Consider the following 14,985-nt stretch of genomic DNA (forward strand, 5'->3'; position numbering starts at 1 on the left):
ATTTTACTACAATTGCAGTGTCCACAGACTTCTTTACCAGAACACCCCAACTCCCACACTCAATATTTTGATTTATGATGACCAATATGAAAAAAGCCCTCTTTACAACCCTGTCCATCTGTGATCTCACTTTCAGAGAATTGTGAATCTGTGTTCCCAGATCCCTCTGTCCTACCGCACTCCCTAGTGTCCGATCATATACTGTATACATCCTACCCTGGTTTGTCCTTCCAAAGTGCAGCACCTCTCACTTGTCTGCTGTCACATCATAGACAAGCAGCAATAGAAATACAGCAAGACAATGTTATTTTTAAAACAATATTTTTATTAATGATTAACAATAATATCCTACTTAAATCTAAACTTAACCCCAACTAAGCACAGATATTCATGTATGTGTGTGGATTACCCAAACCATTTCAGGTTAGGCACAATTCTGGAAAATCAACTCAAAGTTCAGCCTTTGAAATCCTGTGTTGAAACCCAGAACCTTTGAACTGATGTTCAAAAGTAATTATGAAGTAGATGAGATGCTGAGGGATCAGATTGCTCAGAACTCACAAATCCTTGTCAAGTTGCTTCCAGAGAAATGTTCTTTCATACAAATGATTGGCACAACTCCCCTCCTCCTTGCATAGGGGATACGAAATGTGTGACTTCCACAAAGCTTCCAAAGACCCAGGCAAGGGTCAGATGAAATGACCATCAGAATGGTTACAATCCAATGAAGCTTCTTTTACCCAGATATGAGTTGATCAAAAATGACTATTACTGTGATCACGCTGGTTCACTGTTGTCCCTGACCAAGAGAAACAGCAGAAGTGTCCATTTCACACTTCATTTCTTTCCCTTGCAGATCTCTGGTTACTGAATAATCAATCTTGCTTCTTCAAGTGTCTCTAATGCATGAGTCATAATCACACCTCTCCTCACCAGATGTCTTTCCTTAAGGAAACAATCCATTCTTTTGGGATTTAGTTGAGAGCATTAACTTTGTTTATGGTTTGGATTCAGGTGCCAGGCTGTCTGGAAATGTTGTGAACTGTGACTGTTTCCAACCCCCAAAGTAACACTCACTAAAAAAGAAACAGAAGCTTGCAACATCCATTAAATTCCATCTGCCAATTTTCCAGGTGGCCCAGACCCCTCTGCAAGCTTTGAAACCCTTGTTCACTGTCCACAACGCCTCCAATCTTAGTGTCATGTGCAAACTTGCTGATCCAATTTCCTACATTATCATCCAGATCATTAATATAGATTTCAAACAACAATGGTCCCTGAGGCACTTCATAGTCACAGGCTCCAGTCTGAGAAGCCACTACTCTCTGGCTTCTCCCGTCCAGCCATTGTTGAATCCAGTTCACCACTCCACCAGAAAAATCAAGTGTCTGAACCTTCCCGACCTACCTCCTATGTGGGTCTTAGAACAGCAAGCTGCACTCCCCAGACAGCCTGCGGCTCCTGAACTACTCTCCCCCCTCCCCCCCACGATCTCTTTCATCTGTTGCTTTTCAAAACAACAATCCATTAATGAAGTCTCTTGGGCACTCCCCAAAGGTTTTGTAAAGGTCCCCTGGAGCTGCCCTGTCTGGCTTGAGCAGAGTTCCAGTATTTTAAACAAGATCTGAAGTGTTTGTATGTGACCCACACTAAAAAATCCTGCCACAATTTATCTCCCAAAATCATATCTATATACAATATAAACACAACATAATCTCTCACAATATATAAATAAATATACTGTAAAATATCAATAAAAATATTTTAAAAAGAAATAACTACATACATGGATAAATATAATTATGTACGTTTCTGAATATGTGTCAAAATTTGCATGTAAGAGTAAACACATGTATAATAATTTTTTTGTGCCTTGTGGCTCTTAAACATCTGAAGTTTATTGTATGTTACGTTAAGCAGGTTTGGTTGCCATGGGATGAAGCAAACACAGGGAAATAGGAACAGCTATACCAACAGGTTCAGCAATGTAACGAGTTCTGTATGTGCACAAAAATACTGACGTGCTGCAGCCGAACAGGTACACAACAAAAAAAAATAACAAGCACAAGAATAGTTCTGGTGTAACAGGCTCTGAAGGTGGTCATGGCTAAAGGGTGGTCATGGGCATGAGTTCCCACTGCTACACAAATGCTGTTCTTGGTGTGCATCTCAAACAGCCTCTGACAACCAAGTCCCACTCCTGGCCTTCATGTGCAGTCTAGTTCTCACTGTCAGGAGAAGGGGCAAAGGCCGGGCACTGGCACCTTGAAACGAGTTGCTCCGGGCAGATGGAGCTCGTTAACCACGGACGGTAACTCATCTAGGAGAGGGAAAACGCTGATTTCAAATCTTGGCTGCCTTGTGGCTCTACCCGCTTGTGAGAGATGAGTAAAACTAATATGAAAATATGAGAGATTAATAAAGCCAGTATGAAAGGATAGATAATAGAATGTAGGAAGTAAAGTTAGTCTGAATAAGATAAGGGTCTTCTTATTAGCAAGTTCTGCATATAAGAAGTTAGTAAGCCCTGAGGGTCAGGAAGGTGTGAATAAGGACAAAGGCAGGTTTGTGAATAAGGACAATGACATGATGGCACAGACAGGATACCCCCTGGTCCTCCAAGTTCACAGAAACAGCATGTAGGCAGACAGGATTGCCTAATGCCAAACTCATCCAGGAGGCAGAAGAATGTAAGGGGGAGGGTACTTCTATACTGAAATAAACTGTATAAAAGTTGGGTGAGCCCCAGTGTGTGTGTGTATTCCCAGGGTAAGGGGAAAGCACCCAACTTTGCATTGTTGTATAATAAATGTTCTTTGTTCTCAATTTTTATCTCGAGCAAATTCTGTGAAGGTACTTCTGTTTTGCACAAATGGGGACTCGTCCAGGATCCCACTCCCTCCACTGACAGAGTGCCCGACGACGAGGGTAGGTGCACCCCGGCTGATTCAGCTGGACTCACGGACGGCGGGTGACTGGTCAGTGGATGAAGCAAGTGATATCCGAGAAGAGGCATTGAGAACAAACGACGGGAGGATGTTAAGGAAGCGCGCTAGGAATAGCTACTGGATCCCGGTAAGAGGAATTTTACTTAGTATGGGAGGTGTGAGTAGCAAGGGAAATAGTCTTAAGGAAGGACGGGACGATCAGATAACTAAGCAAAGTCCGTTAGGATTAATGCTATCTGATTGGGGTGCGAGGAGAACCCGCGGGAAAGACAAACAGACCATGGTCAGGTATTGCTGTCTGGAATGGGTTAAAAATCCGATAAAAGGGAATTCGGTATATTGGCCAAAGTTCGGATCCAATGAGGACTGGATGTGTCAGGCATTGAACATCTGGCTCTATCAAAATCAAAGAGATAATATTGAGAGCAGAGAATATGCAGCCTGCTGGCTCAGTGGATCGGTTGATCAACTGGTTTTGAATGAAAAGGAATGTAAGGACAAGAAGGATGAGGAACCTTTTGTCCCTGAAACACAAGGATGGGATGTGTAACATTCCCTTCCTCCTATGCCGGCTCCTATCTTTCCCTTCTCTCCTATGCTCTACCCTTCTTCACCTTCCCCTCCTCCCCCACAGCTAAAGAAAGGAGAAGAAAGTAGGGGTGGTATGATGACCTGTTCACAAAGTACTAAATTACCACCTCAATTGACAAGAGAGGGAGGAGACTTTGATTCAGAACAGTGTGAGACTCTCCGGGAGGGAAGGGCAGAACCCTTTGATTCATTTCCTGGAGAGCAGGAACCTAGACATTATAAAGGAGAGGATAAGCCAGAAATTAACTGGATGAGACCTTTACGGGAAGTTCCTGTGGGAGGGGGGTCTCGGTTTCGTAAATGTGCCCCTGACTAGTACGAAGGTGCGTAACTTTAAGAGAGAAATGACCTCCCTGATAGAGGATCCTCAGGGATGTGCCGAACAACTAGATCAATTTTTGGGACCATATATATGTACATGAGATGAGTTAACATTGATCTTTAGGGCTCTGTTCACTTTGGATGAACGTGGAATGATTCGTCAGGCAGGGATTAGAGTCTGGGATAGGGAACACCAAGGGGGACCAGAGGCGATACCTGGGGAACTTAAATTCTCCCTGGCAAAACCAAATTGGGATAAGAATAATAATGATGGTCGCACATTAATGGAGGAATATAGGGTTAATCTGATAAAAGGAATCAGGGAATCTGTTCCAAAGGGACAGAATTTTAAGAAAGCATTTGAGGTTCCCCAAGGTCCCAAGGAGAACACCCTCTGCATTTCTGAATAGATTGCGTAAGGCCATACAGCAATATGGGGGTCTGGATATAGAATCCCCAGTGGGTGAACAATTGGTATTAATGGGCTTCGTTACAAACTCAGCCCCAGACATCAGGAGAAAATTGCAGAAGACTGAGAATTGGCATGAACAGGGAATAACACAGCTTTTACATATCGCACAAAGGGCATACGACCATAGGTCTGAGGATAAACAGAAAGGAAAGGCTAAGATTTTGATGCAGGCAGTCAAGGAAGTTGTGGAGGGACAGCAGGGAAATGTTAGGGGCTGTGTGCCAGCTCCTGGATGTTGGGAGAAGCGCCGGGAGTGGGAGAGTAGAGACCAGAGATAATTTCATAAATCACGACTTCTCACTTCAGTCACTGACCAATATTAATTAAAATTCATGCTAAAATGTAAATGTCATAAATGATAGTTTATCAATACTGTAGAATGAGCGAACTTAACTACCAGTTAATTTCATTTTATGAAATAAATTGTATTCAAACGTGATTTTGCACAGGGAGTACGTGAGAGTTGAGTGATGTTATAACATTTGCAGGGAGAAATGTTTGCGCAAATAGGGTGAGTTCTATAAGTCTTATTTTTTAAGTGTATGTAAGATAAAGAAAGGATCTGATGTGTAAAGTGGCTGGATCAGCCAGTTGAAGGGGGAGTGTGCATGTCCCTTTAAGCGCATTGTGGCACTAATGAATTGTATGCTGTTCACTTGAAACTGAGGCTCCAGGCTCCTGTCTTGCAGTTAGCGGTATGGATACCTCTCAATAGATTTAGTACATTTGTTCTACACATTCAGCAGTCAAGGTCTGTGAGCTTAAAGATCGCCCACCTCTGGAGAATAAAGAAACCTCTGGGGAATCCAATAAGTTTAATGATTGATTTCTCTGGTGCATTTTCCTCCAGAGTGAAACACATGCCTCAGCACAATTTCTCTGTATTGCCGCTGTAATTTAGTTCATGATAACTTCCCCCATTCATCAGGTTTATATTTAAATCCAGTCGTGTGGAAGTTACATTATAAATATCTTTCTTTGGCTTGGCTTCGCGGACGAAGATTTATGGAGGGGGTAAAAAGTCCACGTCAGCTGCAGGCTCGTTTGTGGCTGACGAGTCCGATGCGGGACAGGCAGACACGATTGCAGCGGTTGCAGGGGAAAATTGGTTGGTTGGGGTTGGGTGTTGGGTTTTTCCTCCTTTGCCTTTTGTCAGTGAGGTGGGCTCTGCGGTCTTCTTCAAAGGAGGTTGCTGCCCGCCAAACTGTGAGGCGCCAAGATGCACGGTTTGAGGGGTTATCAGCCCACTGGCGGTGGTCAATGTGGCAGGCACCAAGAGATTTCTTTAGGCAGTCCTTGTACCTTTTCTTTGGTGCACCTCTGTCACGGTGGCCAGTGGAGAGCTCGCCATATAACACGATCTTGGGAAGGCAATGGTCCTCCATTCTGGAGACGTGACCCATCCAGCGCAGCTGGATCTTCAGCAGCGTGGACTCGATGCTGTCGACCTCTGCCATCTCGAGTACTTCGACGTTAGGGATGTAAGCGCTCCAATGGATGTTGAGGATGGAGCGGAGACAACGCTGGTGGAAGCGTTCTAGGAGCCGTAGGTGGTGCCGGTAGAGGACCCATGATTCGGAGCCGAACAGGAGTGTGGGTATGACAACGGCTCTGTATACGCTTATCTTTGTGAGGTTTTTCAGTTGGTTGTTTTTCCAGACTCTTTTGTGTAGTCTTCCAAAGGCGCTATTTGCCTTGGCGAGTCTGTTGTCTATCTCATTGTCGATCCTTGCATCTGATTATAAATAATCACGGAGGTAAACCCTGTGTGACTGGATTTAGCTTAATGGAGAAATAAACCTGTGAACAGTGGTGTGTGAGTACTGCAATAGCTGGAATATGATTTAAATTAGTGGCATAGTTCAGAACAATTGGGTGCATAGGCATAACAATATCATTAATAGCTCACAGATCTTGTACCAGATGCTATTCAGTACGTCTCGGCTTAAGGACTGGAAGAATTGGCATGTTACAGAGAGATTGGCATGGCATTTATATGGCATTTAACCATATAACCACTTACAGCACAGTACAGGCCAGTTCGGCCCTACTAGTCCATGCCGTAGCAAATCCTCACCCTCCTAGTCCCACTGACCAGTACCCGGTCCATACCCCTCTAATCCCCTCCTATCCATGTATCGATCCAGTCTTTCCTTAAATGTAACCAATGATCCCGCCTCGACCACGTCTGCCGGAAGCTCATTCCACATCCCCACCACCCTCTGCATAAAGAAATTTCCCCTCATGTTCCCCTTATAATTTTCCCCCTTCAATCTTAAACCATGTCCTCTAGTTTGAATCTCCCCCTTTCTTAATTGAAAAAGCCTATCCACATTTACTCTGTCTGTACCTTTTAAAATCTTAAACACCTCTATCAAGTCCCCTCTCAATCTTCTACGCTCCAGAGAAAAAAGCCCCAGTCTGCACAACCTTTCCCTGTAACTCAGACCCTGAAATCCTGTCAACATTCTCGTGAACCTTCTCTGCATGGGGAGGAGTCACGTGATGGAGTAGTGGCCGGTCAGGGAACTCCAGGCCTCTCCGGAAAAGTTGAAAAAAAACACACAAAACACAAAGGTACAAGAATAAAAATTAAAACAAAGTAAAAGTAAAGGTGAGAAGAAAATGGCAGCGAAGAGAGAAAAGTCGAAAGCAACGGGAAGAAGAGAAGAAGAAAGAACGTCGGAAGAAGAAGGTGAAGGTCATACCTGTCCGAGGAGGCCCGCCGCAGAGAAAGAAGCCCGCTCCCAAAGGTCGGTGGAAGTCCCGAGCTCGGGACTACAAAAATGGCTCGCGGAGCCGAATAAAAGTGCGCAACCGCGCATGAAAAAAAACACACTGACGGGGGGGGGGGGGGGGGAACAGCTGAGGAGTCGATCTCCACAGCTGAGAGTGACAGCTGCAACACAGCAACAGGAAGAGAACATAGAAAACAACGAGAACAAGAAAGAAGAGAGTAAAAAGAAAACAAGGAAACAACAGATGGCCAACCCAGAGGAAGAAGAAGAAGAAGAACATAGAGAAATGGAAGAAGGGAAAGGCAGGACAATGGATATATATTTTTTTTAAAGAATATATGGAATCAGTAAAAGATGGCAATTACAAGAATTTAATGAAATAAAAAGAAGAATTAAGAGTGCAGAAGAAAAAATGAATAAAATAGAGATGGTCATATCAGAGATAGGAAAAAGAGTGGACAATGTGGAAGAATGAGAAATAATCGTAGAAATGGAAGTAGAGGACTTAAAAGAGAAATTAGAAGAATCTAATAAAAAAGTTAAAGAGGCACAAGAGCTGTTAGGTCAGAAGATAGATATAATGGAAAACTATAATAGAAGAAATAATATAAAGATAGTGGGCCTTAAGGAAGATGAAGAAGGCAAGAATATGAGAGAATTTATAAAGGATTCGATCCCCAGGGACCTAGGAAGACCAGAATTACAGGAAGAAATGGAAATAGAGAGGGCACATAGAACATTAGCCCCTAAACCACAGCCACAACAAAAACCAAGATCCATTTTAGTAAAATTCCTAAGATATACAACAATATATTGGAGAAAGCAATGAAGAAAATAAGAGAAGACAAAAAGCCACTGGAATACAAAGGTCAAAAATTTTTTTTCTATCCAGACATAAGTTTTGAACTCCTGAAGAAGAGGAAGGAGTTCAATACAGCAAAAACGATCTTATGGAAAAAAGGATATAAATTTATGTTAAAGTACCCAGTGGTACTTAAAATAGTTATTCCAGGGCAACAAAATAGACTATTCTCGGATCCGGAGGAAGCACGAAAATTTGCAGAACAACTACAAAACAAGCAGAGAGATGAAGACATGTAATGAAAGTAAAGATGACCATGAACTATATGTATGTGTGTATATGGGTGTATATATATATATATATATATATATATATACATATATATATAGATGTGTATGTATATATGTGTGTACATGAGTGTATCCGTATTTAGAGGAAAATATATAGAGTATAGATAAGAATTAATAGGGGAATGAAAGGGAACAGAGGAAATAAGGAGGGAATTAAAAGAGTGACCTTTGTTATGTATGAAAATTGAAATCTTTTCCGGGGGGGGGTGCTGGGTGGGGAGGAGTTACGGTCACTGCAAAATCAATTGACGCTTGCGAGTGAATTCGCAAATCAAAATGGAGAGGGGAGATGTGGTTGCCCGACAAGGGATAAAGGGCAACTCAGGAGGGGGAGGGGACAATGGGGTTAAAGAAGTTTTAGATAGGAGAATAAGGGAAATGTTTGATGTTTTAGAAATGTTGTCAAATGTTTTAGATGTTTTAGAAATGTGTTCAAAACAAGAAAGCAGAAATGGATAAGAAGGAAAGGTGATGATGAGGAAACGGAAAGGGAAGATAAACAAAGTATGAAATGGCTACGTTGAACTATATGACTTTAAATATTAACAGAATACATAACCAAATCAAAAGGAAGAAACTGCTAAATTTACTGAAAAAAGAAAAAATTGATATAGCATTCGTGCAAGAAACACATTTAACTGAAACGGAGCACAAGAAATTAAAGAGAGATTGGGTAGGACATGTAACAGCAGCGTCATATAATTCAAAAGCTAGAGGAGTAGCTATATTAATCAGTAAAAATGTACCAATTAAAATAGAAGAGGAAATAATAGATCCAGCAGGGAGATATGTAACGATAAAATGTCAGATATATTCGGAGTTTTGGAATTTACTCAATGTATATTCACCTAATGAAGAAGATCAAAAGTTTATGCAAGATATTTTTTTGAAGATAGCAGACACGCAAGGGAACATATTAATAGGAGGGGATTTCAACCTTAATTTGGATTCAAATATGGATAAAACTGGGAAAAAAATTAACAGAAAGAACAAAGTAACCAAATTTATAATTAAATTGATGCAAGAAATGCAACTTTTGGATATATGGAGGAAACAACACCCAAAGGAAAAGGAATATTCATATTATTCGGTAGACATAAAACATACTCAAGAATAGACCTATTCCTGTTATCAGTTCGCATGCAAGACAGAGTAAGAAAAACAGAATATAAAGCTAGAATATTATCGGACCACTCATTGACAATAGAGTTAGAGGACATCCCTCCAAGATGGAGATTAAACTCCATGCTACTTAAAAGGCAGGATTTTAGAGAATTCATTGAAAGACAAATTAAAATGTACTTTGAAATAAATACGGAATCAGTGAAAGATAAGTTTATACTATGGGACGCAATGAAAGCGTTCATCAGAGGGCAAATAATAAGCTATGTAACCAAGATGAAGAAGGATTACAACCAGGAAACAGAGCAGTTGGAAAGGGAAATAGTAAATATAGAAAAAGAATTAGCAATGAAGGAAGACACAACTAAAAGAAGAGAATTGGCAGATAAAAAAATAAAATATGAAACACTACAAACATATAAGGTGGAGAAGAACATAATGAAGACAAAACAGAAATATTCTGAACTAGGGGAAAAAACGCACAAAATTCTAGCATGGCAGCTTAAGACAGAACAAACTAAGAGAATGGTATTGGCATCAAAGAAAAAAGACAAGCAAATCACATATAATTCAACTGAGATTAATGAAAACTTTAGAGAATTCTACGAACAATTATACCAAACTGAAAACGAAGGGAAAGAAGACAAAATAGATAAATTTTTAACTAAAATTGAACTACCAAAATTACAAATAGAGGAACAAAATAAATTAACAGAACCATTTGAAATAGTAGAAATACAAGAGATAATAAAAAAACCTACCAAATAATAAAACACCAGGAGAGGATGGATTCCCAATAGAATTCTATAAAACATTTAAAGATTTATTAATTCCTCCCCTCCTGGAAGTAATCAACCAGACTGACAAAACACAAAGCTTACCAGATTCATGCAAAACAGCAATAATTATAGTAATACCAAAGACAGGGAAAGATCCACTTGCACCAGCGTCATATAGACCAATATCATTACTTAACACAGATTATAAGATAATAGCTAAACTATTAGCAAACAGATTAGCAGATTATGTACCTAAAATGGTAAATCTAGACCAAACTGGATTTATTAAAAAAAGACGCACAACAGACAATATTTGTAAATTTATTAACATAATTCATGCAGTAGAAGGGAGTAAAGTGCCAACAGTAGCAGTTGCTTTAGATGCAGAAAAGTCCTTTGACAGAGTAGAATGAAATTATTTATTCAAAGTATTGCAAAAATTAAGTTTACCAGAGAAGTATATTAATTGGATTAAAGCATTATATAAGGGGCCATTGGCGAAAGTGACAGTAAATGGATATATATCAAAGCAATTTAATTTAAGCAGATCAACAAGGCAGGGATGCCCACTATCACCCTTATTGTTCGTGTTAGCTATAGAACCACTAGCAGAATTGATAAGAACAGAAAATAAAATAAAAGGGCTAAAAATAAAAGACAAGGAATATAAAATCAGTTTATTTGCAGATGATGTTATAGTATAGTTAACAGAACCAGAATTATCAATAAAAGAATTACATAACAAATTGAAGGAATATGGAGAAGTGTCAGGTTACAAGATTAATGCAAATAAAAGTGAAGCAATGCCAATGAATAATGCGGATTTCTCAAAATTTAAGAAGGAATCACCATTCAGATGGCAAATGCAAGCAATAAGATACCTAGGTATACAAATAAATAAAAACCTCGGCCATCTATAAAAACTCAATTATTATCCACTATGAAAAAATTACAGGACGATTTAGAGCATTGGAAAGATTTACCATTAACACTAATAGGAAGGATAAACTGTATTAAAATGAACATTTTCCCAAGGATACAATACCTATTTCAGGCATTGCCAATACACTTGACAGAGAAATTCTTCAAGGAGTTAAAGAAAATAATAAGGAAATTTTTATGGAAAGGGGGGAAACCGAGGAGAGCACTAGATAAATTAACAGAATGGTATAAACAAGGAGGCTTACAACTGCCAAACTTTAAAAATTATTATAGAGCCTCACAATTAAGATTACAGAAAAGCCAGATTGGACTAGACTAGAACTAGATAAAATAGGGGAAAAGATACCTGAACACATATTATGCAAATTGGATGAAAAATTGGTACAACGTAGGAATTCTCCAGTATTACATCATTTGCTCAATATTTGGAAGAAGATTCATGTAGAAAGGAATAAAAAAAATTACCAATTACCAAAACTAATACTGACGCAAAATCAGCTAATCCCTTTTACAATAGATAACCTTTCCTTTAGAGAATGGGAGAAAAAAGGGATCAAAAGAATAGAAAATTGTTTTTCAGGAAATAAATTATTATCCTTTGAATAAATGAAGGATAAATATAATATAACTCAAGATACAGTGTTGGCATACTACCAATTGAGATCCTACTTGAAGGACAAATTGGGAAGCAGTCTGAGGTTACCAGAGGGAAGTAATTTTGAATATGTGATTACAGATACAATGATAATCAAAAAATTTATCACAAATATGTATATTAAACTGCAAGAAAAGGAGAATGAGGAAACAAATGGTAAAACTAAACAAAAATGGGAACAAGATTTAAACATAAAGATAAAGAAGAAAACATGGGAGAAGTTATGCTCTGGAACTATGAGAAATACAATAAACACGAGGTTACGTATGATACAATATAACTGGATACACAGGCTATATATTACACCTCAAAAGTTAAATAAATGGGATCCAACAGTATCTGACAGATATTTTCTTTGTTAAAAAGAAATGGGAACAACAATTCATGCAATCTGGACATGTGAGAAAGTGAAAAAATTTTGGGAAGATCTAAACCAGGTATTAAATAAAATTACAGAAAACAATATACCAAAAAACCCAGAGATCTTCCTCCTAAGTAACATAAAAAACAAAGAATTTGGACTTGATTTGGATGGTGCACAAAAAAGATTTGTTAGGATAGCTCTAGCTGTAGCAAAAAAATGTATTATGTCAACTTGGAAATTAGAAGATAACTTGAGAATACAACAATGGTATATAGAAATGAATAAATGTATTCCATTAGAAAAAATAACATATAATTTAAGAAATCATATTGAAATATTTGAACAAATATGGGAGCCATACATGAAACACAATAGGGAAAACCTACCGGGTACATCTACCACCTAAAATAACGAAATGAGAAGGAAATGAAAAGAATTGACTCAGTGGAATTTTTTGTTTATTTTTATTGAATGACAACATTGTTTGACTGCTTTAATATATCTTAGATTTTGTACTTTAAATGAATGGGGGGGGAGGTAGGGAGGGTGGGATGGGAGGAGGGAGGGTGGGAGAAAATGACACTGTATATATTTGAAAAGGAAAATTTGTATGGTGTGAAAAATATAAAATTTGGCCTCACCAATGCCTTGTACAATTTCATCATAACCTCCCTACTCTTGAATTAAATACTCCGATTTAGGAAGGCTAACATTCCAAATGCCTTCTTCACCACACCATCTACATGAGTATCAGCCTTGAGGGTAGTATTTACCATAACTACTAAATCCCTTTGTTGCTCTGCACTCCTCAATTGTCTACCATTCAATGTATATGACCTATTTAAATTTCCCTTTCCAAAATGTACCACCTCACATTTATCTGTATTAAATTCCATCAGCCATTTCTCAGCCCACACCTCTAGCCTTCCTAAATCACCTTTTAATCTACGGCAATCTTCCTCACTGTCTCCAACACCACCAATCTTTGTGTCATCCGCAAACTTGCTTATCCAATTCTCCACCCCAACTTCCAGATCGTTAATATATATAACAAACAATAGTGGACTGAGGACCGATCCCTGAGGAACTCCACTAGTCATCAGCCTTCAATTGGAAAAACAATTTTCTACCACTACTCTCTGACACCTCCCATCCAACCATTGCTGAATCCATTTCACTACCTCCTCATTTATATCTAATGCCTCCACCTTTTCTCCTAACCTCTTGTGGGGAACTTTGTCAAAAGCATTACTAAAGTCTAAATAGACAACATCCACAGCTTTCCCTTCATCAACCTTTTTTGTAACCCCCTATAAAAACTCAATCAGATTTGTCAAGCATGATCTACCCCTGACAAAACCATGCTGATTACTCCCTAGCAATCCCAGTACCTCCAAATATTTGTAAATACCATCCTTCAGAACACTTTCCATCAACTTGCCCACCACAGACGTCAGACTCACGGGCCTATAATTCCCAGGTTTATATTTAGACCCTTTCTTAAACAGCGGAACCACATGCGCCACACTCCAATGTTTGGCACTACCCCCGTGGCCAGTGACATCCTAAATATCTCTGTTAATGGCCCCACTATCTGTCCACTAGCCTCCCTGAGTGTCCTTGGGAATATTTTGTCCGGTCCCAGAGATTTATCCACCTTTATCTTTTTCAACACAGCCATCACTACCTCCTCAGCTTATATCCTTATATGCTTCATTACCTCCCCACTATTTTTCTTTACCTCAACTGGTTCAATATTTTTTTCCCTAGTGAATACCGAGGCAAAGAAATCATTCAAAATTTCCCCCATTTCCTCTTACTTCTCACTCAGCCTACCCTCGCTATCTACAAGGGGTCCAATTTTATCCCTCACTAATCTTTTACTTTTAATGTACTTATAGAAACCCTTTGGATTTATTTCTACTCTGTCTGCCAAAGCCGCTTCATGCCTTTTTTTGGCCTTTCTAATTTATTTCTTAAGATTCCTTTTACATTCCATGTAGTCCTCCTTCAAATTGTCAGCTCCCTGTACTTTTTTAAAAATTTTTTATTTTTCACACTATAAACCACATTGATCAAGATACAAGCATTTTTCTTTTCAAATATATACAGTGTCATTTTCTCCCCCCCCTTCCCATCCCACCCTCCCTACCTCCCCTCCCATTCATTTAAAGTTCAGAATATAAGATACATTAAAACCGTCAAACAATGTAGTCACTCAATAAAAATAAACAAGAAATTCCACTGAGTCAATTCTTTTCATTTCCTTCTCCTTCTGTCATTTTAGGTGGTAGATGTCCCCGGTAGGTTTTCTCTATTGTGTTTCATGTATGGCACCCATATTTGTTCAAATATTGTAATATTATTTCTTAAATTATATGTTATTTTTTCTAATGGAATACATTTATTCATTTCTATATACCATTGTTGTATTCTCAAGTTATCTTCTAATTTCCAGGCTGACATAATACATTTTTTTGCTACAGCTAGGGCTATCCTAACAAATCATTTTTGTGCACCATCCAAATCAAGTCCAAATTCTTTGTTTTTATGTTACTTAGGAGGAAGATCTCTGGGTTTTTTGGTATATTGCTTTTTGTGATTTTATTCAATATCTGGTTTAGATCTTCCCAAAATTTTTTCACTTTCTCACATGTCCAGATTGCATGAATTGTTGTTCCCATTTCCTTTTTACAGTGAAAACATCTGTCAGATACTTTTGGGTCCCATTTATTTAACTTTTGAGGTGTAATGTATAGCCTGTGTATCCAGTTATATTGTATCATACGTAACCTCGTGTTTATTGTATTTCTCATAGTTCCAGAGCATAACTTCTCCCATGTTTCCTTCTTTATCTTTATGTTTAAAACTTGTTTCCATTTTTGTTTAGTTTTACCATTT

Source organism: Narcine bancroftii, chromosome 5, assembly GCF_036971445.1.
Source record: "Narcine bancroftii isolate sNarBan1 chromosome 5, sNarBan1.hap1, whole genome shotgun sequence".
Classification (NCBI taxonomy): Eukaryota; Metazoa; Chordata; class Chondrichthyes; order Torpediniformes; family Narcinidae; genus Narcine; species Narcine bancroftii.